Here is a 26,570-nt window from a genome sequence, read left to right as displayed (position 1 = left end):
CGTGTTTATGGCGCTATACTTCCCGATCCACGGTCCACGGCTAGTTACCACAGCGACAAAGTCATACTCATGGCTAAACCCCGCCTATTTCTACAATTTATGTAATTAAAATCAAACGTTAAGCCTAACGCTAACCTTAACCTCAATGATAACCTTATGTCTAACCCTAAACTTAAATTAAAACCAAAAATAAAATGTTTGTTTTCATGAATTTTTACGATATAGACAGTTTTGACTTTGCGGCTGTGGTACAACCCAAATCCCACCGCTTATGAAAGTTTATTCCGCCCCTCTTGTCCTATGATTGGATGGTTCCCAGTAGAGCATCATTAGCTATGGCCAGAGCTTCTGTCAGTCATATAAAAGGTACCGCATGAGGGTTCTTTTGAATATCTATAGCAAAACAGGTTCCCTCAGGAATGTATTGTTGTATTAGTATGAATTATTAATTATTTAACCAAAAGATCACTTTTAAAGGGAACGAATTCACCTTTGTGAAATCACCTCTTCCGTTTCTATTGGTGTTGCTGTTTTACCTTTTTTCTCCTTCAGTTAATTTAATTTGCCTTAATCAAAACATATCCATAACTTTGTGTAATAACAATATTAAAATGTCACATTTGTAAGCAATTTACGGTAACGTATGAGAGAGCGTGTCTTTGCGACGTTACGTTTGAACGTACCCTTTCTCAACAGACTCAATAAACAGGGCTTGTGCAATCCGGGATCCTTGGGACGTCCCTACTCCATTGAAGTTGACGTTTAAAAGGTTAAGGTTAGGGTAAGGTTAGCGTTAGGTAAGTTTTTTTTTAAAGTATTTCTGTAAAAATGCTAAAATCTAATGATATACGCCCATATCACACACTCACTAACTGAAAAAATAATGTGAAAAGTTGGTCCGTTTCAGGCATGTCTTTGGCCACATTCGTGTGAGTCAAACAAAAACACCATAACGATTGGTTTACAAATAGTGCCTCCCACAGTTTAGGTGATGGCTGCATGGTGCAGTCGGTGAGAAGCAACTGCAGCTACTTGAAGGCGATATGTTTACAAAATATGTTTTATAGGCTCCTCACTATGAAACTAAGCCAATTTGCCAACACGTAAATATCAATTCAATTCAATTCAAGGGCTTTATTGGCATGGGAAACATGTGTTAACATAACCAAAGCAAGTGAGGTAGATAATATCTCTCTCTCTCTCAATTCAATTCAAGGGCTTTATTGGCATGGGAAACATGTGTTAACATTGCCAAAGCAAGTGAGGTAGACAACATACAAAGTTAATATATAAAGTGAAAAACAACAAAAATTAACAGTAAACATTACACATACAGAAGTTTCAAAACAGTAAAGACATTACAAATGTCATATTATATATATATACAGTGTTTTAACAATGTACAAAAGGTTAAAGGACACAAGATAAAATAAATAAGCATAAATATGGGTTGTATTTACAATGGTGTTTGTTCTTCACTGGTTGCCCTTTTCTCGTGGCAACAGGTCACAAATCTTGCTGCTGTGATGGCTATATATATATATATATATATATACACACACACACACAGTACCAATTAAAAGTTTGGATACACCTACTCATTCAAGGGTTTTTCTTTATTTTTACTATGTTCTACATTGTAGAATAATAGTGAAGACATCAAAACTATGAAGAGTAAAGAGTAAAACAAATCCAAATATATTTGATATTTGAGACATTGTCAGCAACTCCTTGTCTGAAGGACAAGTGGATAAGATGGTTAATGTCAATCCCTACATGTTTCCGTCTCATGGAATGTAGGCCTACATTGAACACCACACATTGGCTGCTACTGTAGGCTGAATGATAGAACAGCTATTTCCATGTTAAAATGTTATGGGATGCATTTTCTCCATTGTTTATGATGGTAGGCTGCTCTGGTAGGCCTACATTATGATCAAATAGCCACAGTAGTCTACTTGGCCACTGTTATAACTGCAACTTAAAGTGGGTACAGCCTCAGTGTTCACAGTGGCCTCAGTGTTCACAGTGGCCTCAGTGTTCACAGTGGCCTCAGTGTTCACAGTGGCCTCAGTGTTCACAGTGGCCTCAGTGTTCACGGTGGCCTCAGTGTTCACGGTGACCTCAGTGTTCACAGTGACCTCAGTGTTCACAGTGACCTCAGTGTTCACAGTGACCTCAGTGTTCACAGTAAACTCAGTGTTCACAGTGACCTCAGTGTTCACAGTGACCTCAGTGTTCACAGTGGCCTCAGTGTTCACAGTGACCTCAGTGTTCACAGTGACCTCAGTGTTCACAGTGGCCTCAGTGTTCACAGTGACCTCAGTGTTCACAGTGACCTCAGTGTTCACAGTGACCTCAGTGTTCACAGTGACCTCAGTGTTCACAGTGACCTCAGTGTTCACAGTGACCTCAGTGTTCACAGTAAACTCAGTGTTCACAGTGGCCTCAGTGTTCACAGTAACCTCAGTGTTCACAGTGACCTCAGTGTTCACAGTGACCTCAGTGTTCACAGTAACCTCAGTGTTCACAGTGACCTCAGTGTTCACAGTGACCTCAGTGTTCACAGTGACCTCAGTGTTCACAGTAAACTCAGTGTTCACAGTGGCCTCAGTGTTCACAGTAACCTCAGTGTTCACAGTGACCTCAGTGTTCACAGTAAACTCAGTTTTCACAGTAATCTCAGTGTTCACAGTAACCTCAGTGTTCACAGTGACCTCAGTGTTCACAGTGACCTCAGTGTTCACAGTAAACTCAGTGTTCACAGTAAACTCAGTGTTCACAGTGACCTCAGGGTTCACAGTGATCTCAGTGTTCACAGTGACCTCAGTGTTCACAGTGGCCTCAGTGTTCACAGTGACCTCAGTGTTCACAGTGACCTCAGTGTTCACAGTAAACTCAGTGTTCACAGTGACCTCAGTGTTCACAGTAAACTCAGTGTTCACAGTGGCCTCAGTGTTCACAGTGGCCTCAGTGTTCACAGTGACCTCAGTGTTCACAGTGACCTCAGTGTTCACAGTGACCTCAGTGTTCACAGTAAACTCAGTGTTCACAGTGACCTCAGTGTTCACAGTGACCTCAGTGTTCACAGTAAACTCAGTGTTCACAGTGACCTCAGTGTTCACAGTGACCTCAGTGTTCACAGTAAACTCAGTGTTCACAGTAAACTCAGTGTTCACAGTGACCTCAGTGTTTACAGTGGCCTCAGTGTTCACAGTGGCCTCAGTGTTCACAGTGACCTCAGTGTTCACAGTGACCTCAGTGTTCACAGTGACCTCAGTGTTCACAGTGACCTCAGTGTTCACAGTGGCCTCAGTGTTCACAGTGACCTCAGTGTTCACAGTGACCTCAGTGTTCACAGTGACCTCAGTGTTCACAGTAAACTCAGTGTTCACAGTGACCTCAGTGTTCACAGTGACCTCAGTGTTCACAGTAAACTCAGTGTTCACAGTGGCCTCAGTGTTCACAGTAAACACACGCCAGAAGCTCCACAGAACTTTCAAAAACATTCAAGTGTGTGGCTCAGCCGACATTACATTTGCTCAGTGCCCACATCTTTTTGAGGGAACATTGCTAATGACCTGCCACTGGCTCTGACTAAAGCCTTTGTGTCTATGTATGCTGATGACTCAACATTATACATGTCAGCTACCACAGCAAGTGAAAGCACTGCAACAATTAGCAAAGAGCTGCAGTCTGTTTCAGAATTGGTGGCAAGTAAGTACAGTAACTTCACTGTTCTTTTTGCAAACTGGAAACTACATATCCTGAGGCTGCATTTATTGTAGCTGGGGATTTTAACAAACCAAATTTGAGAACAAGGCTACCTAAATTAACTGAAAGCGCGAACCACCACATTTAAACATGGAAAGGTGACTGGGAATATGGGTGAATACAAACAATGTAATTATTCCCTCCGCAAGGCAATCATACAAGCGAAATGTGGGTATAGAGACAAAGTGGAGTCACAATTCAATGGCTCAGACATGAGACGTATGTGGCAGGGTCTACAGACAATCAAGGACTACAAAAAGAAAACCAGCCACGTCACAGACACTGACGTCTTGATTCCAGACAAACTAAACACCTTCTTTGCTCGCTTTGAGGATAATACAGTGCCACCGACGCAGCCCGCTACCAGGGACTGTGGGCTCTCCTTCTCTGTGGCCAACGTGAGTAAGCCATTTAAACGTGTTAACCCTCGCAAGGCTGCCGGCCCAGACGGCATCCCTAGCCGCGTCCTCAGATCTTGCGCAGACCAACTGGCTGGTGTGTTTACGGACATATTCAATATCATATTCATATTCTCTCCCTATCCCAGTCTGTTGTCCACACATGCTTCAATATGACCATCATTGTTCCTGTACCCAAGAAGGCAAAGGTAACTGAACTAAATGACTACCGCCCCGTAGCACTCACTTCCGTCATCATGAAGTGATATGAGAAACTAGTCAAGGATCATATCACCTCTACCTTACCGGTCACCCTAGACCCACTTCAATTTGCATACCGTCCCAATAGGTCCACAGACGATGCAATCACCATCGCACTGCACACTGCCCTATCCCATCTGGACAAAAGGAATACCTATGTAAGAATGCTGTTCATTGACTACAGCTCAGCATTCAACACCATAGTACCCTCCAAGCTCATCATTAAGCGTGAGGCCCTGGGTCTCAAGCCTGCCCTGTGCAATTGGGTCCTGGACTTCCCGACAGGCGTACACATCACAGACAAACTGAAATGGTCCACCCACACAGACAGTGTGGTGAAGAAGGCACAACAGCACCTCTTCAACCTCAGGGGTCTGAAGAAATTTGGCTTGTCACCTAAAACCCTCACAAACTTCTACAGATCACAGCCTGGTACGGCAACTGCATTACCCATAATTGCGGTCAGCACAACGCATCTCTGGGGGCAAACTACCTCCCCTTCAGGACACCTACAGCACAGGATGGCCAAAAGATCATCAAGGACAACAACCACCCGAGCCACTGCCTGTTCACACCGCTATCATCCAGAAGGCGAGGTCAGTACAGGTGCATAAAAGCTGGGACCGAGAGACTGAAGTATAGCTTCTATCTCAAGGCCATCAGACTGTTAAACAGCCATCACTAACACACTAGAGGCTTCTGTCAACATAAAGACTTGAAATCACTGGCCACTTTAATAAACGGATCACTAGTCACTTTAATCATGTTTACATATCTTACATAACTCATCTCATATGTACAGTATATACTGTATTTTATATCATCTATTGCATCTTGCCTATGCCGTTCGGTCATCGCTCATCCATTGTGGTGAAGAAGGCACAACAGCACCTCTTCAACCTCAGGAGTCTGAAGAAATGTACTGGAATTACACACGTAGTTCAAACAAAATGAAAAAAACAGAAGAGAACATGCGTTTCTGGTGCAGCACATGCGGCTTACAAAGTTACAAGTACAGTGGGGAGAACACGTATTTGATACACTGCCGATTTTGCAGGTTTTCCTACTTACAAAGCATGTAGAGGTCTGTAATTTTTATCATAGGTACACTTCAACTGTGAGAGACGGAATCTAAAACTAAAATCCAGAAAATCAAATTGTATGATTTTTATTTAATTAATTAGCATTATAAATACTTGTTCTCCCCACTGTATAAGCTAGCGAATTTGATTTACATGTTTAAATATAATAGGGCTTATTTGTATAATTAGTAGGTTGACACACTTTTTAAAAAACTGGGCAAGTCAGTTTAGAACCAATTCTTATTTTCAATGACGGCCTACCGGGGAACAGTGGGTAGACTGACACATTTTTACCTTGTCAGCTCGGGGGAATCGATCTGGCAACCTTTCGGTTACTGGCCCAACGCTCTTACCACTAGGCTGCCTGCCGCCTCTACACTCTAACCACTAGGCTACCTGTCACCTCTACACACTAACCACTAGGCTACCTGTCACCTCTACACTCTAACCACTAGGTTGCCTGCCGCCTCTATACTCTAACCACTAGGCTTCCTGCCGCCTCTACACTCTAACCACTAGGCTACCTGCCACCTCTACACTCTAACCACTAGGCTACCTGCCGCCCCTACACTCTTACCACTAGGCTGCACTACCTGCCGCCCCACATACATTACCTTTCATAACTTTTATCCTAATGTTATTAGCCTACCTCCTCAATCTGTCTATTGTTGCTTCATTCCTACCTCGCTTTCAACAGTTAAATGATAATGACATCTTAGAATGAAACAGGACTAGAATTAGATGCTGAAGGCTTTCACTTCTCTATATTTAATTTCCTTTTTATTTATTTAACCTTTATTTAACTAGGCAAGTCAGTTAAGAACACATTCTTATTTTCAATGACGGCCTAGGAACAGTGGGTTAACTGCCTGTTCAGGGGCAGAACGACAGAAGATGTGAAGATGGAATGGTTATGGGTCTGAATTAATAACTGCTATAGCCTACCACCATCTGAATGGTTATGGGTCTGAATTAATAACTGCTATAGTCTACCACCATCTGAATGGTTATGGGTCTGAATTAATAACTGCTATAGCCTACCACCATCTGAATGGTTATGGGTCTGAATTAATAACTGCTATAGCCTACCACCATCTGAATGGTTATGGGTTTGAATTAATAACTGCTATAGTCTACCACCATCTGAATGGTTATGGGTCTGAATTAATAACTGCTATAGTCTACCACCATCTGAATGGTTATGGGTCTGAATTAATAACTGCTATAGTCTACCACCATCTGAATGGTTATGGGTCTGAATTAATAACTGCTATAGCCTACCACCATCTGAATGGTTATGGGTCTGAATTAATAACTGCTATAGCCTACCACCATCTGAATGGTTATGGGTCTGAATTAATAACTGCTATAGCCTACCACCATCTGAATGGTTATGGGTCTGAATTAATAACTGCTATAGCCTACCACCATCTGAATGATTATGGGTCTGAATTAATAACTGCTATAGTCTACCACCATCTGAATGGTTATGGGTCTGAATTAATAACTGCTATAGCCTACCACCATCTGAATGGTTATGGGTCTGAATTAATAACTGCTATAGTCTACCAACATCTGAATGGTTATGGGTCTGAATTAATAACTGCTATAGTCTACCACCATCTGAATGGTTATGGGTCTGAATTAATAACTGCTATAGCCTACCACCATCTGAATGGTTATGGGTCTGAATTAATAACTGCTATAGTCTACCACCATCTGAATGGTTATGGGTCTGAATTAATAACTGCTATAGCCTACCACCATCTGAATGGTTATGGGTCTGAATTAATAACTGCTATAGTCTACCACCATCTGAATGGTTATGGGTCTGAATTAATAACTGCTATAGTCTACCACCATCTGAATGGTTATGGGTCTGAATTAATAACTGCTATAGCCTACCACCATCTGAATGGTTATGGGTCTGAATTAATAACTGTTATAGTCTACCACCATCTGAATGGTTATGGGTCTGAATTAATAACTGCTATAGCCTACCACCATCTGAATGGTTATGGGTCTGAATTAATAACTGTTATAGTCTACCACCATCTGAATGGTTATGGGTCTGAATTAATAACTGCTATAGCTTACAGCCATCTTGCTTTTGCTCAAACTACCCGTGAATTATATTGGTTGCTGTATTTAACGTTCAGCAAAAAAAAGAGCTTTGCGTTCCTCATTGAATATTCTATTGGTTTAAGACATGCTAAAAAAATCAATTTAAAAAACGATGTCCAACAAGCTATACTAGCTTTTTCTGCGTTTTCTAAGGAGAGGCCAGTGGAGCACAGGTGCGTGCGTATTAATTAGAAGCTTATTACGCATAACCCAGCATTAAAATAGCAAAATATAAGGCTAATACTGCATCGAATGTATTACCTTAAAGAGGGAGGCTAGGACATCTATATATAAGGCTATAGATCCGTCTAGAACAGGAGTATCTATTTTGGATGCGATTTGAATGGAGTTGACGAAGAGAGAGAGAAACTGAGAGTGCTCGTCCCTGCGCTGATTTAAAGTAACGAGATTCGAGTAATAGGTTGTTTTAAAACATAGCTGTTGCAAGTAAAAATTGTCATCTTTACAACAACAACAACAACAACAAAAAAGGTGACCCCCCCCCGAAAGCCAGATGGAGATGGGTAAATTAGACAAACATTCGGTCTTTATATTACTGTAGCGTAGGCTATGCTGCAGCAAACCCGAGCTCCGTACTGAGATGTATTGTGAACCCGCGCTCCCATACTGAGATGTATTGTGAACCCGCGCTCCAATACTGAGATGTATTGTGAACCCGCGCTCCAATACTGAGATGTATTGTGAACCCGCGCTCCATACTGAGATGTATTGTGAACCCGCGCTCCCATACTGAGATGTATTGTGAACCCGCTACATACTGAGATGTATTGTGAACCTGAGATGTATTGTGAACCCGCGCTCCCATACTGAGATGTATTGTGAACCCGCGCTACATACTGAGATGTATTGTGAACCTGAGATGTATTGTGAACCCGCGCTCCCATACTGAGATGTATTGTGAACCCGCGCTACATACTGAGATGTATTGTGAACCGTGCTCCATACTCCACAGGGTTCTGGCCTGGTGTAGGATGAGATAGGGCCACGTTCTCCCAGGGTTCTGGCCTGGTGTAGGATGAGATAGGGCCACGTTCTCCCAGGGTTCTGGCCTGGTGTAGGATGAGATAGGGCCACGTTCTCCCAGGGTTCTGGCCTGGTGTAGGATGAGATAGGGCCACGTTCTCCCAGGGTTCTGGCCTGGTGTAGGATGAGATAGGGCCACGTTCTCCCAGGGTTCTGGCCTGGTGTAGGATGAGATAGGGCCACGTGCTCCCAGGGTTCTGGCCTGGTGTAGGATGAGATAGGGCCACGGTAGGTTGGCGGCACCTTAATTGGGGAAGACGGGCTCGCGGTAATAGCTGGAGCGGAATTGGTGGAACGGTATCAAATATATCATGGGTATCCTGGAAAGATATTGACCTCATCCTGTCAGTCGAGGATGCCTGGTCGTTCTTTAAAAGTAATTTCCTCACCATCTTAGATAAGCATGCCCCTTTCAAAAAATGCAGAACTAAGAACAGATATAGCCCTTGGTTCAATCTAGACCTGACTGCCCTTGACCAGCACAAAAACATCCTGTGGCGTACTGCACTAGCATCGAATAGTCTCCACGATATGCAACTGTTCAGGGAAGTCAGTAACCAATACACGCAGTCAGTCAGGAAAGCAAAGGCTTTTTCAAGCAGAAATTCGCATCCTGCAGCTTTAACTCCAAAAAGTTCTGGAACACTGTAAAGTCCATGGAGAACAAGAGCACCTCCTCCCAGCTGCCCACTGCTCTGAGGCTAGGTAACACGGTCACCACCGATAAATCCATGACAATCGAAAATTTCATGAAGCATTTCTCTACGGCTGGCCATGCTTTCCTCCTGGCTACTCCAACCCCGGCCAACAGCTCCGCCCCCCCCCTGCAAAACCTGGACCCGTACAAATCAGCTGGGCTAGACAATCTGGACCCTCTTTTTCTAAAACTATCCGCCTCCATTGTCGCAACCCCTATTACCAGCCTGTTCAACCTCTCTTTCGTATCGTCCGAGATTCCTAAAGATTGGAAAGCTGCCGCGGTCATCCCCCTCTTCAAAGGGGGTGACACACTAGACCCAAACTGTTATAGACCTATATCTATCCTGCCCTGCCTCTCTAAAGTCTTCGAAAGCCAAGTTAATAAACAGATCACTGACCATTTCGAATCCCACCGTACCTTCTCCGCTGAGAAATCCGGTTTCCGAGCCGGTCACGGGTGCACCTCAGCCACGCTCAAGGTACTAAACGATATCATAACTGCCATCGATAAGATACAGTACTGTGCAGCCGTCTTCATCGACCTGGCCAAGGCTTTCGACTCTGTCAATCACCGTACTCTCATCGGCAGACTCAATAGCCATGGTTTTTCTAATGACTGCCTCACCTGGTTCACCAACTACTTTGCAGACAGAGTTCAGTGTGTCAAATCGGAGGGCATGTTGTCCGGACCTCTGGCAGTCTCTATGGGGGTACCACAGGGTTCAATTCTTGGGCCGACTATTTTCTCTGTATATATCAATGATGTCGCTCTTGCTGCGGGCGATTCCCTGATCCACCTCTACGCAGACGACACCGTTCTGTATGCTTCTGGCCCTTCCTTGGACACTGTTCTAACTAACCTCCAAATGAGCTTCAATGCCATACAACACTCCTTCCGCGGCCTCCAACTGCTCTTAAACTCTAGTAAAACCAAATGCATGTTTTTCAACCGATCGTTGCCCGCACCCGCACGCCTGACCAGCATCACCACCCTGGATGGTTCCGACCTAGAATATATGGACAACTATAAATACCTAGGTGTCTGACTAGACTGTAAACTCTCCTTCCAGACTCATATTAAACATCTCCAATCCAAAGTCAAATCTAGAATGGGCTTTCCATTTTGCAACAAAGCAAAATCCTTCACTCACGCCGCCAAACTTACCCTCGTAAAACTGACTATCCTACCGATCCTCGACTTCGGTGATGTCATCTACAAAATAGCTTCCAATAATCTGCTCAGCAAACTGGATGCAGTCTATCACTGTGCCATTAGTTTTGTTACCAAATCACCTTATACCACCCACCACTGCAACCTGTATGCTCTAGTCGGCTGGCCCTCGCAACATATTCGTCGCCAGACCTACTGGCTCCAGGTCATCTATAAGTCTAAGCTAGGTAAAGCTCCACCTTATCTCAGCTCACTGGTCACCATAGTAACACCCACCCGTAGCACGCGCTCCAGCAGGTATATCTCACTGATCATCCCTAAAGCCAACACCTCATTTGGTCGCCTTTCCTTCCAGTTCTCTGCTGCCAGTGCCTGGAACGAATTGCAAAAATTACTGAAGCTGGAGACTTTTATTTCCCTCACCAACTTTAAACATCAGCTATCTGAGCAGCTAACCGATCGCTGCAGCTGTACATAGTCTATCTGTAAATAGCCCACTCAATCTACCTACCTCATCCCCATACTGTTTTTATTTACTTTTCTGCTCTTTTGCACACCAGTATCTCTACTTGCACATCATCATCTGCTCATTTATTACTCCAGTGTTAATATGCTAAATTGTAATTCTTCGCTCCTATGACCTATTTATTGCCTTTTGCACACAATGTATATAGACTTTTTTTTTCTTCTACTGTGTCATTGACTTGTTTATTGTGTTATTGGCTTGTTTATTGTTTACTCCATGTGTAACTCTGTGTTGTTGTCTGTGTCACACTGCTTTGCTTTATTCTTGGCCAGGTCGCAGTTGTAAATGAGAACTTGTTCTCAACTTGCCTACCTGGGGCCTGTTGCACAAAAGTAGAATTAAGACATCCGGGATAAATGACTCAGCTGAGCTCAATGAAGCCAAAACATGTGCGTCCAGGCTTAATTGGTTGCACAAAGACCAAGCCAGGATGAGCAGACACGGATTCATTAAGCCAGGTGAAACCAATCCTGGATAGGTGCGCGCTCACGGCTCACTCAAATAGACCCCGCCACAGATCACAGATTAACTGATTTACCATGGCAACTAGAGCCGCGTACTTTTCCCCGTCGGAAGCACAAATCCTCATGGAGGCATACGAGGAGGTAAAAGATATAATTAAGAAGAAAGGCAACACCGCCACAGTGATAAAGCAAAGAGAAAACGCGTGGCAAAGTATTGCAGACCGCCTGAATGCGTAAGTAGTGCACAATTACACACTCACCGCTCCGCTGAAACATCACAATTACAATTCAAATATTTAATTCACATCTCCAAAAATGCAGTTGTACTGTAATTATGAAACGGTTAAATTTTTTATTGAAATGCACTGCAGATATGAGTGAAATTGTGTAAAGTAACTCCATCACACTGTATAAAGCTATGATACATTTTTTGATATTTTTACTGAAAACAAGACAAAAATACCAAGTAATTTTTTGCAGTGTGACTCCATTAAATGTGTGTGTGTGTGTGTGTGTGTGTGTGTGTGTGTGTAGATTAAACATGAACGGGCCAAAACGGACATGGCAGCAGGTCCAAATCAAATACAAGAACATTCTGCAGAATGGTATGGTCCCTGACTAATATTTAACAAAGCACAAGCATATATTGTACCCAGAAGGTGCCTGCTCACACATTGTCTGTACTGTTTTAGCAGTGAAAAAGAATACCCACAGACAAGGCACGGGTGGTGGGTCACCAAAGGCTGACCTTACCCCAGCAGAGGACATGGCCTTGGAGCTAAATAAAGGCAGGCCCGTCTTAGAGGGGATCCCTGGGGGGAAAGAGACGAGCATAGGTTCCTCCCAAGATGCCACCCGCTTCATTCAAGGTATGTCCTTCCATCTCTACATGGGATACAACCACATTCATATTGAATCAATTTGGACTGTCTGACTTTGGTTTACCTATTGCCTTGCAGTGTCTGGCAGCACTGTGTTCCTGTTAGAGCCACCAGCACAAGCACCAGACGATGCTGATCCAGTGAGTACTCCATCAAAGGCATACTGTAGGCCTGGCATGTCTTGTCTACTAGCTTCAATATGAATCCGATTAAATGTGATAGGGTGAAGGCCCCAGTGCAGCAGCAACAGCACATGATGGAGACGATGATGAGGAGGAGACCATCTCTCTGGATTCCAGAAGGCATGAGGTATCATGTTAAGACTGTGAAAGTACTATTTACTCTACAATGGTGAGGAGTCCTCATCAAAATCAAAAAATCTAATTTCTTTTACAGGACCCAGATGCTATACAGTGGGAAAACCAGCCTGGCAACAGTGCGTATTAATAAAAGGACACCACATCCTGCCAAATTCCAGCTGCGCTAATTGTATTGTGTTCACAGAGCTCACAAGCTATCAGAAAGTTGTATGGCAACCACCTCCGGCGCCAAATAGAACTGGCAGACATAGACATTCAGTACAAGAAGAAAAAGATGGAAAATCTTGCACTGGAGTTCGAAATAAAAAAGAGGACAATTAGGAAACTGGACCTTGAAATAAAAAAACTTGAGAGGGAGGTGAGATATGCCTTCAATGTACACTGTATGCTAACTGTAACACAAATGTATTAATCATTATTTTTCTTTCCTCCCCCAGCTCCAAGAAGATGACACAGCTCAAAATAAAAATTAGGTATATTCTCGTAAAGTCAAGTGAGCCATGACATATGAGCTCTTATTGTGAGCACACAGGACGGTGGCATCTTTCTAAGGTTTTTTTTATTTTCCCAGCAATCAGTACAACCAAGTCATCGTTATAAGGCATCGCCCTCTTTTGCCCACCCCCCCAGCACCAGGTGTGGCCACTAGCCTATATGAAGGCCCAAAATTGTGTGTTCCTTTCTGCTCTGACAATGGCATGCCCATTCGTGCGAGATGTGGTGGATGAAGAAGCACTTGTGCTGAGGAGAGCCTTCAGGCGAGAAAGGGTCTTCAGGGACCGGTTGGACCCACTGGCCTTCCCTGATGACCATCTATATGAAAGATACAGGTTTTCTGCAGATGGCATCAGGTATCTATGCAGACTACTGGGTCCCAGGATTAAGCACCGCACTGCACGGAGCCATGCACTGAGTGTGGAGCAAATGGTTTGTGTGGCCTTGCGCTTTTTTGCTAGTGGAGCCTTCCTGTACTCAGTGGGGGATGCTGAACAAGGCCACAATTTGCCGCACAATAAGGAGTGTGTGTCTGGCTATCAAAGCATTAGCAGATGTCTTCATCTCCTTCCCTGGCCACAGAAGACTCTGTGACATCAAAGAGGAGTTCTATAGGATTGCAGGTAAGAGGATCTACAAATTACAGGACAACTGTTAACACATAGTAGGATACTCATTACTTTGTGTGACAGGTTTCCCCAATGTCATTGGTGCAGTGGACTGCACACACATAAGGATAAAAGCCCCCTCAGGTGCCCATGAGGCCGATTTTGTGAATAGGAAATCCTTTCACAGCATTAATGTTCAGGTGAACCTAACTTTTTGATATTGTCCATTGACGAACACTCTGCATTGCCAGTGATGTGCATTGATTGGTGTAATATTCCTCATCTTATGATTTCAGATGGTCTGCAATGCTGACTGTGTGATCAGCAATGTTGTGGCAAAATGGCCTGGCTCAGTCCATGACTCCAGAATCTTTCGGGCCTCTGAAATCTATCAGTGCCTATCACAAGGTAAGCCACACAACCCCTATTTATAACCATCATGGCTGTGTCAAGAATATCACTGTGTTTATGAGGTAGTAATGATGAGATTTTGTGTTGACAGGTGAATTCTCTGGTGTGTTGCTGGGAGACAGGGGGTATGGCTGCCAGCCTTTTCTCCTGACACCTTTCACAGACCCCCAGGAAGCACAGCAGGCCTACAACCATGCCCATGCCAGGACCAGGGCCAGAGTTGAAATGACCTTTGGCCTCCTGAAGGCACGCTTTCACTGCCTTCACAAATTAAGGGTCAGCCCTGTTAGGGCATGTGATATTACTGTGGCTTGTGCTGTCCTCCACAATGTGGCCTGCCTGAGGAAGGAGAGGGCCCCCAGAGTGCCACCAGCCATGGACTGGGACAATCCGGCAATCTTCCCTGATGACGACAGTGGTCGGCTGCTGAGGGACCAATATGTGTTGAATTATTTTAGTTAGTATGTGTGCTTTCAATTTTGGTTAAATATGTCCTGCGGTGGCAGAGGAATTTGTTTTTTTTTGGGTTCGTTTTTTTGACGAATTTGGCCTCTTATGATGTTTGTGCGGTATACTGTGTGTAATACAAGGCTGCAGGGAGGCTACTGCATCCATTCATTTGTCTGTTCAGTTGATGTGTATGGATTTGTCCTGCATTTATTTTTGTGTGCAGACATGCAGGGTGTGTTATATACAGACCTTTGAATGTGTATGTATCATTTTGTATAATATGCTTGGATTCTGTGCTTTCCATCTTGTAGAGTCACTGTGACTTCAGTTTCGAAAGGAGCTGATGGTTTACCTGCTTTGTTTTGTCCTTATTCAATAAAGGAACATAATGTTACACATTGTGTTTTTATATTCATATGGAATGTGTATTTGTTTATATGCCAGGGTACTAGGGCCACACTGAAGAAAAAGGATAAAGTCATAAATTTGAGGCTGGTTCTTTCTGCAGAAAAGCTACATTGTTTTTACAGTTTTGATACTTATGACAATGTGATACTTAATATTCTGGCACATCGGCATGTCTTTGTTTATGAAACCATACTGAAGTACAATTTCACGAAATGCCCCACATCTGTCATTTTAACAACTGTCCTCCTTTAAAACAACTGGTTACAATATTATGACTTGTGTTTTTTTCCCCTCTGTGGCCCTAATATTCTATCATTTTATATATAGCCTTATAGTCTATGGGAAACTGTAAATTATCTAATGATAGCAACATCTAAAAATCATTTTTTATCCAAAATCATTGAAATTAATGATCACAAACGTTTAAATAATAACAGTGGGTCTAGTTATATGTGATAACAATGTATAGTGAGCAGTGAAATAACTATTGGTTTCCATTTGTGGTGACTGCTGACTGACATTAGGGATGAGATTAAATAGATCCTGGAATTTAGCCTGGTCTGGAGCAGGCTAGCTCCACAGAATAAATCTCCATGGTAATTTATACCATAACATATCCTCCTGCCCCCTATCCATCTTTAGTGCAACCGGATTACGGATCAATTGAGCCAGGATCACCAAGATATCCTGGCTTAATCCCTTATCCTAGTTTTGTGCAACAGGCCCCTGGTTAAATAAAGGTGAAATCAATCAAACATGTAAAAAAAAACATGGTTTCCATGGTGTTGATGACATTCTATTTGTTCCATACATTATTATGAGCCATCCTCCCCTCTGCAGCCTGGATAGGGCCAAGTAGTGGAATAGTGTGATGTTTTAATGATTGTAAGGTAGAGTTGGTAGGGCAATCGCCCCCCCCCCCCCCCCCTTTTCTTTTTGTTGTTGTCACAAAGTGGAATGAATTCACCCTCCAGAACGGTAGGCGGAAACACAGGGCTAGGTAAGAGAAATATATATTTAACACCGGAAACTCACACTCCAGGACAGTAGGTGGTGGTGTTTTCACCTTTTCAATTGGAAGCGATCTGCCAATACAAATTTTAACAAGAAGAAGAAGAAGACGGACCAGGAGGGGATTGTGAGACGAAAAACCCGGCGGGGAGAAACGGTAAGAGGTTTAGCAAATATACATTTTTTCCCTACGGTGTATGAAACACTTCAAAAGACGATTGAACAATAATATTCAGTCTGCAGTTTGTTTGCTCGGGAATGTGTCAAGTTGCTAACATTTGCTCAAGGAAATCGACCATTCAAAAGCGATGGATGAATACGAGGAAATAAGCAAACGTTAGCCTTCCTTAGCTGGTGATTTTTTTGTGGCTAGCTACATAAGCTGTCATGAGCAAGAGAAACATTTCAATATTATTTGAGGCAATTTGTTAAATTAAATGAGTTCATATGAGCTGCTGATGTGATTACTAACTAACAAAATCCATCTGGTGCGAATTCCCACCGCGCCTATCGTTAGTTACTCTAGTTAACGTTAACTAGTGTGTCACCTAATCATCCCCAAGACAAGGAAAATACAAAAGTCATACATTTTTTTCCCTTCGTGACAAGAGATGTTAGCTATTGAAATCTAAAAAGGGGGGATGGGGAGGCTGTCATCTTCGCAATGCAGCACTAGGCAAAGATCAACAACAAGAAAAAACCGATCTGTGGTGGGCACTTGGAATAGGAAAGAGAGCTGCGCATCTTGGGCACACAGTTGGTGATGGTTACACACAAGTCGTGACTGGCTCGATAGATTATAATTTTTCGTTTGTTATTGTTTTGTTTGGTCTTTCCTTCTCGGCCTAGTCGTTGGTAACCTCCAGGTATCTTGCGGACTGCAGCCTTGGCAATTATAATCTACCTTGCTATTAAATAGGCCTACACTGTATGTCGCAATGTGTCACTCATTATTACAATATTTTGGAAGTCATTGGTAAATAATATGTTGTACTACCGAATACGTAGCTAATGGTTGTTTTTTGTGTCGGTATTAAACTTTGTGAGTCAACCTACCGATGGCCAGTTAGCTCATGTTTATCAATAGGGCTGGGTAGGGATTGTGATCCCTATCCAAGGCCTGTGATCCCTATCCAAGACAGCAGCATCGCTATGTGATGTCTGATAGCAGCGTTGTATGCCCCTGCGGCACCAGGATATTGCAGATGCACACACTGGCAATGTTTTTTTTTCTACAGCAAGGTGATGATGATGCTGACGATAAATGACAGTTACAAAAAAAAAAGAGTGGGAAAGAAGAGGAACGAATAAACTTTTTGACTTTAAAACACACACACTGAACGACCTCCGGGCACAGGTATAGAGCTCTGCCATACAAATCTGAGAGCAGCTACTAGTTTTGTGCCAACATCCTATCAAACTGCTCAACTCTTGAAGTTTGTATTTACTTGTATTGTAAATATGTTTATGTATCAGGGTTTCCGTTATGAAATGTGGCGCCGGACATTTAAACGGCAACTTAAAAAAAAAAATTACTGTACATTTGAGAAATGTACCGTACCCATGTGCATTGGGTGTGTAACCCGATTAGGGTGTCCACCCACGGTGCTCAGAATGACAGACATTACATGTAGATGATGGTCATTCATTTCTAACAGAACATGCAAGTCTAGGATGCAATGACGTGTGTCCTTACTGCACACGTTGAAGATGTTCGAGGCGGCAGGTAGCCCAGTGATCAGAGCGTTGGACTAGTAACCAGTAGGTAGCCTAGTGGTTAGAGTGTTGGACTAGTAACCAGTAGGTAGCCTAGTGGTTAGAGCGTTGGACCAGTAACCAGTAGGTAGCCTAGTGGTTAGAGCGTTGGACTAGTAACCAGTAGGTAGCCTAGTGGTTAGAGTGTTGGACTAGTAACCAGTAGGTAGCCTAGTGGTTAGAGTGTTGGACTAGTAACCAGTAGGTAGCCTAGTGGTTAGAGCTTTGGACCAGTAACCAGTAGGTAGCCTAGTGGTTAGAGCGTTGGACTAGTAACCAGTAGGTAGCCTAGTGGTTAGAGTGTTGGACTAGTAACCAGTAGGTAGCCTAGTGGTTAGAGTGTTGGACTAGTAACCAGTAGGTAGCCTAGTGGTTAGAGCATTGGACCAGTAACCAGTAGGTAGCCTAGTGGTTAGAGCGTTGGACTAGTAACCAGTAGGTAGCCTAGTGGTTAGAGCGTTGGACTAGCAACCAGCAGGTAGCCTAGTGTTAGAGTGTAGAGGCGGCAGGTAGCCTAGTGGTTAGAGTGTTGGACTAGCAACCAGCAGGTAGCCTAGTGGTTAGAGCAGCATTGGGCCAGTAACCAGCAGGTAGCCTAGTTGTTAGAGCGTTGGACTAGTAACCAGTAGGTAGCCTAGTGGTTAGAGCGTTGGACTAGTAACCAGTAGGTAGCCCAGTGGTTAGAGCATTGGACTAGTAACCAGCAGGTAGCCTAGTGGTTAGAGTGTTGGACTAGTAACCAGCAGGTAGCCTAGTGATTAGAGCGTTGGACTAGCAACCAGCAGGTAGCCTAGTGGTTAGAGTGTTGGACTAGTAACCAGTAGGTAGCCTAGTGGTTAGAGCGTTGGACTAGTAACCAGCAGGTAGCCTAGTGGTTGAAGCGTTGGACTAGTAACCAGCAGGTAGCCTAGTGGTTAGAGTGTTGGACTAGTAACCAGCAGGTAGCCTAGTGGTTAGTGTTGGGCTGGTAACCAGCAGGAAGCCTAGTGGTTGGACTAGTAATCAGCAGGTAGCCTAGTGGTTAGAGCGTTGGGCCAGTAACCAGTAGGTAGCCTAGTGGTTAGAGCGTTGGGCCAGTAACCAGTAGGTAGCCTAGTGGTTTGCGCGTTGGGCCGGTAACCAGCAGGTAGACTAGTGGTTAGAGCGTTGGGCTAGGAACCAGCAGGTAGCCTAGTGGTTAGAGCGTTGGACCGGTAACCAGCAGGTAGCCTAGTGGTTAGAGCGTTGGGCCAGTAACCAGCAGGTAGCCTAGTGGTTAGAGTGTTGGCCCGGTAACCAGTAGGTAGCCTAGTGGTTGGCGCGTTGGGCCGGTAACCAGCAGGTAGACTAGTGGTTAGAGCGTTGGGCTAGTAACCAGCAGGTAGCCTAGTGGTTAGAGCGTTGGGCTAGTAACCAGCCGGTAGCATAGTGGTTAGAGCGTTGGGTCAGTAACCGAAAGTTTGCAAGTTCAAAACCCCGAGCTGACAAGGTAAAAATATGTCGTTTTGCCCTGAACAGGCAGTTAACTCACTGTTCCTAGGCCATCATTTGAAAATAAGAATTTTTTCTTAACTGACTTGCCTAGTTAAACAAAGTTAACATATATATACTTTTTAGTATAACTATCCACATTTGACTTTTTCTCAGCCGCCGAGTAACGAACAGCAAAATCACTAGCTTATACATTGGGCTGAGTGCGAGTTTCAAGTTTGGGGATGGTGAATTTTCACCATAAAAAAATGCACCTTTTGTAATAATGCTTCACAATGCATCATAGCATTTGCAGACTTACGTAAGATAGCGTACTATTCGTAATATGATGGGTAGATTGTCATAATTTAGTCTTAATAATATAACTCAATCACTGTTAGCAAAAACATACGGCAATGCTGAGCGCGTGTAGTGTAGAGGCCTTGGCTACAGCTGCTATTAGAGACGTTGACCTATTCTATTGGTCTTTGTCGAGAAAGAAATAGCCCAAACAGACTCCGGGGACAGTTGTGGGACGATAGATCCCCAATTCATACAACCAGTTGGCCTGGTGTGTATATATATATATTTATATATATATATTTTGTTAAAGCTATGAATCTGATGCAGCAGTTAAGGATGAAAAATAACAAGCGACACTCCCCTCTACTCCAAACTATAATTAAAACAGAACATGGATAGCAGAGAACCGTTTACTTTATTTACGGTCCAAATGGGGGAGAAAAAAATGTGCCTTTTTATAAACACATTTCATGCAGTTCTACATCCTTTTACATGACTGGGGCGGCAGCGTAGCCTAGTGGTTAGAGCGTTGGACTAGGAACCGGAAGGTTGCGAGTTCAAACCCCTGAGCTGACAAGGTACAAAAGCTGTCGTTCTGCCCCCTGAACTGGCAGTTAACCCACTGTTCCTAGGCCGTCATTGAAAATAAGAATGTGTTCTTAACTGACTTGCCTGGTTAAATAAAGGTAAAATAAAAAAATAAAAAATGACTGGAGACGAGCAGGAACTTAAAAATAAAAGGACAAAATAATCCACAACAGAGCATGACGACCAATGAGCGCATTACTGGAGCACTGGAGACATTTTCATTTCTATTCAGGCTATTGTTTAAAAAAAATAAAAGTCTAAGTTTGGAACAATGATAAAGTTGTCTATCAACTCTCAAACATTTAGCTCAACAGAACCAGGTACAACTGAAATATCTGGTCATCAATGAATTAAAGAAAAGTACAGCGAACGCAAATCTTCAGAGACGCCTATATTCAGAGACGCCTATATTCAGAGACGCCTATCTTCAGAGACGCCTATATTCAGAGACGCCTATATTCAGAGACGCCTATATTCAGAGACGCCTATATTCAGAGACGCCTATATTCAGAGACGCCTATATTCAGAGACGCCTATATTCAGAGACGCCTATCTTCACTTGTAGCTTTATTTGGAAAACTATTCCATGATATTGTTATAAAATAGATTTGTGTTGGCTGTGATTAGGGAAATATAAGAACATCTGCTAGGCTAAATGAACAAACTAGGCATGCATAGCTCACTGCATGATCCTCAATCCAAAGACTGGCCAAACTCCTGCTTATAAAAGTGAATTGAAAGGCACTCTAGAATGACCATATAGCCTAATAAGGCATTTTTTGTTTAATTATTATGTAATTCTAAGAAATATATATATTTTTTAAATTTAGTTTTCTACAGCCTGTTGAAATTTTCAATGTCAATTGATAGTGACAGAATTAAACATTTACTTCCTAAGCAAAGTAAATGTTTTGTCTCCTCGGCTATAGAAGGTTGTAGCGCAGACTCTGATGTATCATAGAGACAAACCCAATATATCCCATATGTGCCTCGGAGTCACGTCTTTCCACGACATTTTACAGCTTGTTTCTAGCATAAAGCATTGTTATAGATCGCTGTTTATAATCAGGTCCGTTTAGTTATTTTCAATCTTAAGCTAACAGGGATAAAAGCCTATGCTTTTAGCCATTTACCCTAACATACCTTCAGCATACCCCCTAACATACCTTCAGCATACCCCCTAACATACCTTCAGCATACCCCCTAACATACCTTCAGCATACCCCCTAACATACCTTCAGCATACCCCCTCGACATACCTTCAGCATACCCCCTAACATACCTTCAGCATACCCCCTAACATACCTTCAGCATACCCCCTAACATATCTTCAGCATACCCCCTAACATACCTTCAGCATACCCCCTAACATACCTTCAGCATACCCCCTAACATACCTTTCAGCATACCCCCTAACATACCTTCAGCATACCCCCTCGACATACCTTCAGCATACCCCCTAACATACCTTCAGCATACCCCCTCGACATACCTTCAGCATACCCCCTAACATATCTTCAGCATACCCCCTAACATACCTTCAGCATACCCCCTCGACATACCTTCAGCATACCTACTCGATATACCCCCAGCATACCCCCTAACATACCTTCAGCATACCCCCTAACATACCTTCAGCATACCTTCAGTATACCCCCTCAATATACAGCATACCCCCTAACATACCTTCAGCATACCCCCTAACATACCTTCAGCATGGCCCCTCAATATACAGCATACCCCCTCGACATACCTTCAGCATACCCCCTAATATGCCCCCTAACATACCTTCAGCATACCCCCTCGACATACCTTCAGCATACCCCCTCGATATACCCTCAGCATACCCCCTCGATATACCCTCAGCATACCCCCCAGCATACCTTCAGCATACCCCCTCGATATACCCTCAGCATACCTATAGCATACCCCCTCGACATACCCCCTAACATACCTTCAGCATACCCCCTCGATATACCCTCAGCATACCCCCTCGATATACCCTCAGCATACCCCCTCGATATACCCTCAGCATGCCCCCTCGATATACCCTCAGCATGCCCCCTCGATATACCCTCAGCATTCCCCCTCGATATACCCTCAGCATGCCCCCTCGATATACCCTCAGCATGCCCCCTCGATATACCCTCAGCATGCCCCCTCGATATACCCTCAGCATGCCCCCTCGATATACCCTCAGCATGCCCCTTCGATATACCCTCAGCATGCCCCCTCGATATACCCTCAGCATACCCCCTCGATATACCCTCAGCATACCCCCTCGATATACCCTCAGCATACCCCCTCGATATACCCTCAGCATATACCCCCTCGATTCGAGCCCTGGTTTTAACTTCAGGTCACAGTTGTAAATGATAACTTGTTCTCAACTAGCCTACCTGGTTAAATAAAGGTGTTCTCAACTAACTGAATGGGACATCAGTAAGACCAAGTCCTCCCTCTCTAACTGAACGGGATATCAGTAGGACCTACTCTTCCCTCTCTAACTGAACGGGATATCAGTAGGACCTACTCTTCCCTCTCTAACTGAACAGGATATCAGTAGGACCTACTCTTCCCTCTCTAACTGAATGGGACATCAGTAGGACCTAGTCTTCCCTCTCTAACTGAATGGGACATCAGTGGGACCTAGTCCTCCCTCTTTAACTGAATGGGACATCAGTAGGACCTAGTCTTCCCTCTCTAACTGAATGGGACATCAGTAGGACCTAGTCTTCCCTCTCTAACTGAATGGGACATCAGTAGGACCTAGTCTTCCCTCTCTAACTGAATGGGACATCAGTAGGACCTAGTCTTCCCTCTCTAACTGAATGGGACATCAGTAGGACCTAGTCTTCCCTCTCTAACTGAATGGGACATCAGTAGGACCTAGTCCTCCCTCTCTAACTGAATGGGACATCAGTAGGACCTAGTCCTCCCTCTCTAACTGAATGGGACATCAGTAGGACCTAGTCTTCCCTCTAACTGAATGGGACATCAGTAGGACCTAGTCTTCCCTCTAACTGAATGGGACATCAGTAGGACCAAGTCCTCCCTCTCTAACTGAATGGGACATCAGTAGGACCTAGTCCTCCCTCTCTAACTGAATGGGACATCAGTAGGACCTAGTCTTCCCTCTCTAACTGAATGGGACATCAGTAGGACCTAGTCTTCCCTCTCTAACTGAATGAGACATCAGTAGGACCTAGTCTTCCCTCTAACTGAATGGGACATCAGTAGGACCTAGTCCTCCCTCTCTAACTGAATGGGACATCAGTAGGACCTAGTCCTCCCTCTCTAACTGAATGGGACATCAGTAGGACCTAGTCCTCCCTCTCTAACTGAATGGGACATCAGTAGGACCTAGTCCTCCCTCTCTAACTGAATGGGACATCAGTAGGACCTAGTCCTCCCTCTCTAACTGAATGGGACATCAGTAGGACCTAGTCCTCCCTCTCTAACTGAATGGGACATCAGTAGGACCTAGTCCTCCCTCTCTAACTGAATGGGACATCAGTAGGACCTAGTCCTCCCTCTCTAACTGAATGGGACATCAGTAGGACCTAGTCCTCCCTCTCTAACTGAATGGGACATCAGTAGGACCTAGTCTTCCCTCTCTAACTGAATGAGACATCAGTAGGACCTAGTCTTCCCTCTAACTGAATGGGACATCAGTAGGACCTAGTCCTCCCTCTCTAACTGAATGGGACATCAGTAGGACCTAGTCCTCCCTCTCTAACTGAATGGGACATCAGTAGGACCTAGTCCTCCCTCTCTAACTGAATGGGACATCAGTAGGACCTAGTCCTCCCTCTCTAACTGAATGGGACATCAGTAGGACCTAGTCCTCCCTCTCTAACTGAATGGGACATCAGTAGGACCTAGTCCTCCCTCTCTAACTGAATGGGACATCAGTAGGACCTAGTCCTCCCTCTCTAACTGAATGGGACATCAGTAGGACCTAGTCTTCCCTCTAACTGAATGGGACATCAGTAGGACCTAGTCCTCCCTCTCTAACTGAATGGGACATCAGTAGGACCTAGTCCTCCCTCTCTAACTGAATGGGACATCAGTAGGACCTAGTCCTCCCTCTCTAACTGAATGGGACATCAGTAGGACCTAGTCCTCCCTCTCTAACTGAATGGGACATCAGTAGGACCTAGTCCTCCCTCTCTAACTGAATGGGACATCAGTAGGACCTAGTCCTCCCTCTCTAACTGAATGGGACATCAGTAGGACCTAGTCCTCCCTCTCTAACTGAATGGGACATCAGTAGGACCTAGTCTTCCCTCTAACTGAATGGGACATCAGTAGGACCTAGTCCTCCCTCTCTAACTGAATGGGACATCAGTAGGACCTAGTACACGGGCAAAGGTATAGCCTTTTTTTGGGGGGAAAAATACATTTACATTTTTTGGAAGAAGCATTTGACTGGCCACATGCAGCCTTTAGTTAAGGTTTACATCAGCAGGAGCAGGTCAGGGATTATGATTGGGACAACCTGTCCATTGCAGTGTGTAATGCAGTGTAGGCTAAACCATTTTTAAGGGATAGATCAGCTTTAATATTGCAGATTGTGGCTTCCATCAGTATAATTGTCTGCATCCATTTTATAAAAAAATAAATAATAATATATATATATATATATATATATAAACATATTTCCTTTATTGTCCCCTAACCCTACCACCCCTTCCCTAACCCTACCACCCCTTCCCTAACCCTACCACCCCTTCCCTAACCCTACCACCCCTTCCCTAACCCTACCACCCCTCCCCTAACCCTACCACCCCACCCCTCCCCTAACCCTACCACCCCTCCCCTAACCCTACCACCCCTTCCCTAACCCTACCACCCCTTCCCTAACCCTACCACCCCACCCCTCCCCTAACCCTACCACCCCTCCCCTAACCCTACCACCCCTCCCCTAACCCTACCACCCCTTCCCTAATTGGAGTAAACTAATGGACAACGACACTTAGGCTTCTACTTCCATCTAATAGACTGTACATACTATACACATTTTACGGACATCGTATGTTTTACATTGGTTATCTTGTTGTTATTAGTCCCATCCTTCAGCTCCATTCAACCCCTCCCATCTATCGCTTAACATCATCCAGTCCCACCCTTCAGCTCCATTCAACCCCTCCCATCTATCGCTTAACATCATCCAGTCCCACCCTTCAGCTCCATTCAACCCCTCCCATCTATCGCTTAACATCATCCAGTCCCACCCTTCAGCTCCATTCAACCCCTCCCATCTATCGCTTAACATCATCCAGTCCCATCCTTCAGCTCCATTCAACCCCTCCCATCTATCGCTTAACATCATCCAGTCCCATCCTTCATCTCCATTCAACCCCTCCCATCTATCGCTTAACATCATCCAGTCCCATCCTTCAGCTCCATTCAACCCCTCCCATCTATCGCATAACATCATCCAGTCCCATCCTTCATCTCCATTCAACCCCTCCCATCTATCGCTTAACATCATCCAGTCCCATCCTTCAGCTCCATTCAACCCCTCCCATCTATCGCTTAACACCATCCAGTCCCATCCTTCAGCTCCATTCAACCCCTCCCATCTATCGCTTAACATCATCCAGTCCCATCCTTCAGCTCCATTCAACCCCTCCCATCTATCGCTTAACATCATCCAGTCCCACCCTTCAGCTCCATTCAACTCCTCCCATCTTTCTCTCAAAATCATCCAGTCCCATCCTTCAGCTCCATTCAACTCCTCCCATCTGTCTCTCAACACCATCCAGTCCCATCCTTCAGCTCCATTCAACCCCTAACATCTATCGCTTAACATCATCCAGTCCCACCCTTCAGCTCCATTCAACTCCTCCCATCTATCGCTTAACATCATCCAGTCCCATCCTTCAGCTCCATTCAACCCCTCCCATCTATCGCTTAACATCATCCAGTCCCACCCTTCAGCTCCATTCAACCCCTCCCATCTATCGCTTAACATCATCCAGTCCCATCCTTCAGCTCCATTCAACCCCTCCCATCTATCGCTTAACATCATCCAGTCCCACCCTTCAGCTCCATTCAACCCCTCCCATCTATCGCTTAACATCATCCAGTCCCATCCTTCAGCTCCATTCAACCCCTCCCATCTATCGCTTAACATCATCCAGTCCCACCCTTCAGCTCCATTCAACCCCTCCCATCTATCACTTAACATCATCCAGTCCCATCCTTCAGCTCCATTCAACCCCTCCCATCTATCGCTTAACATCATCCAGTCCCACCCTTCAGCTCCATTCAACTCCTCCCATCTTTCTCTCAAAATCATCCAGTCCCATCCTTCAGCTCCATTCAACTTCTCCCATCTAT

The 26,570-nt window shown here is 44.3% G+C and overlaps 1 protein-coding gene and 1 pseudogene across 1 annotated transcript in view; both read left to right on the top strand.

The window, feature by feature from the left end:
* Nucleotides 1–13,437: 13,437 nt before the first annotated feature.
* Nucleotides 13,438–14,606, top strand: LOC116358276 (putative nuclease HARBI1; annotated as a pseudogene).
* A 1,573-nt stretch (nt 14,607–16,179) lies between these two features.
* The window catches only part of synj1 (synaptojanin 1), a 105,503-nt gene continuing 95,112 nt past the window's right edge, over nt 16,180–26,570 (top strand). The window contains exon 1 of the mRNA XM_031809095.1: nt 16,180–16,284. The gene's annotated coding sequence lies outside the window, so the exon portion shown is untranslated. The remainder of the gene's footprint in view (nt 16,285–26,570) is intronic.

Source organism: Oncorhynchus kisutch, linkage group LG29 (assembly GCF_002021735.2).
Source record: "Oncorhynchus kisutch isolate 150728-3 linkage group LG29, Okis_V2, whole genome shotgun sequence".
Taxonomy (NCBI): Eukaryota; Metazoa; Chordata; class Actinopteri; order Salmoniformes; family Salmonidae; genus Oncorhynchus; species Oncorhynchus kisutch.
This window is presented reverse-complemented; position numbering and strand designations above follow the sequence as displayed.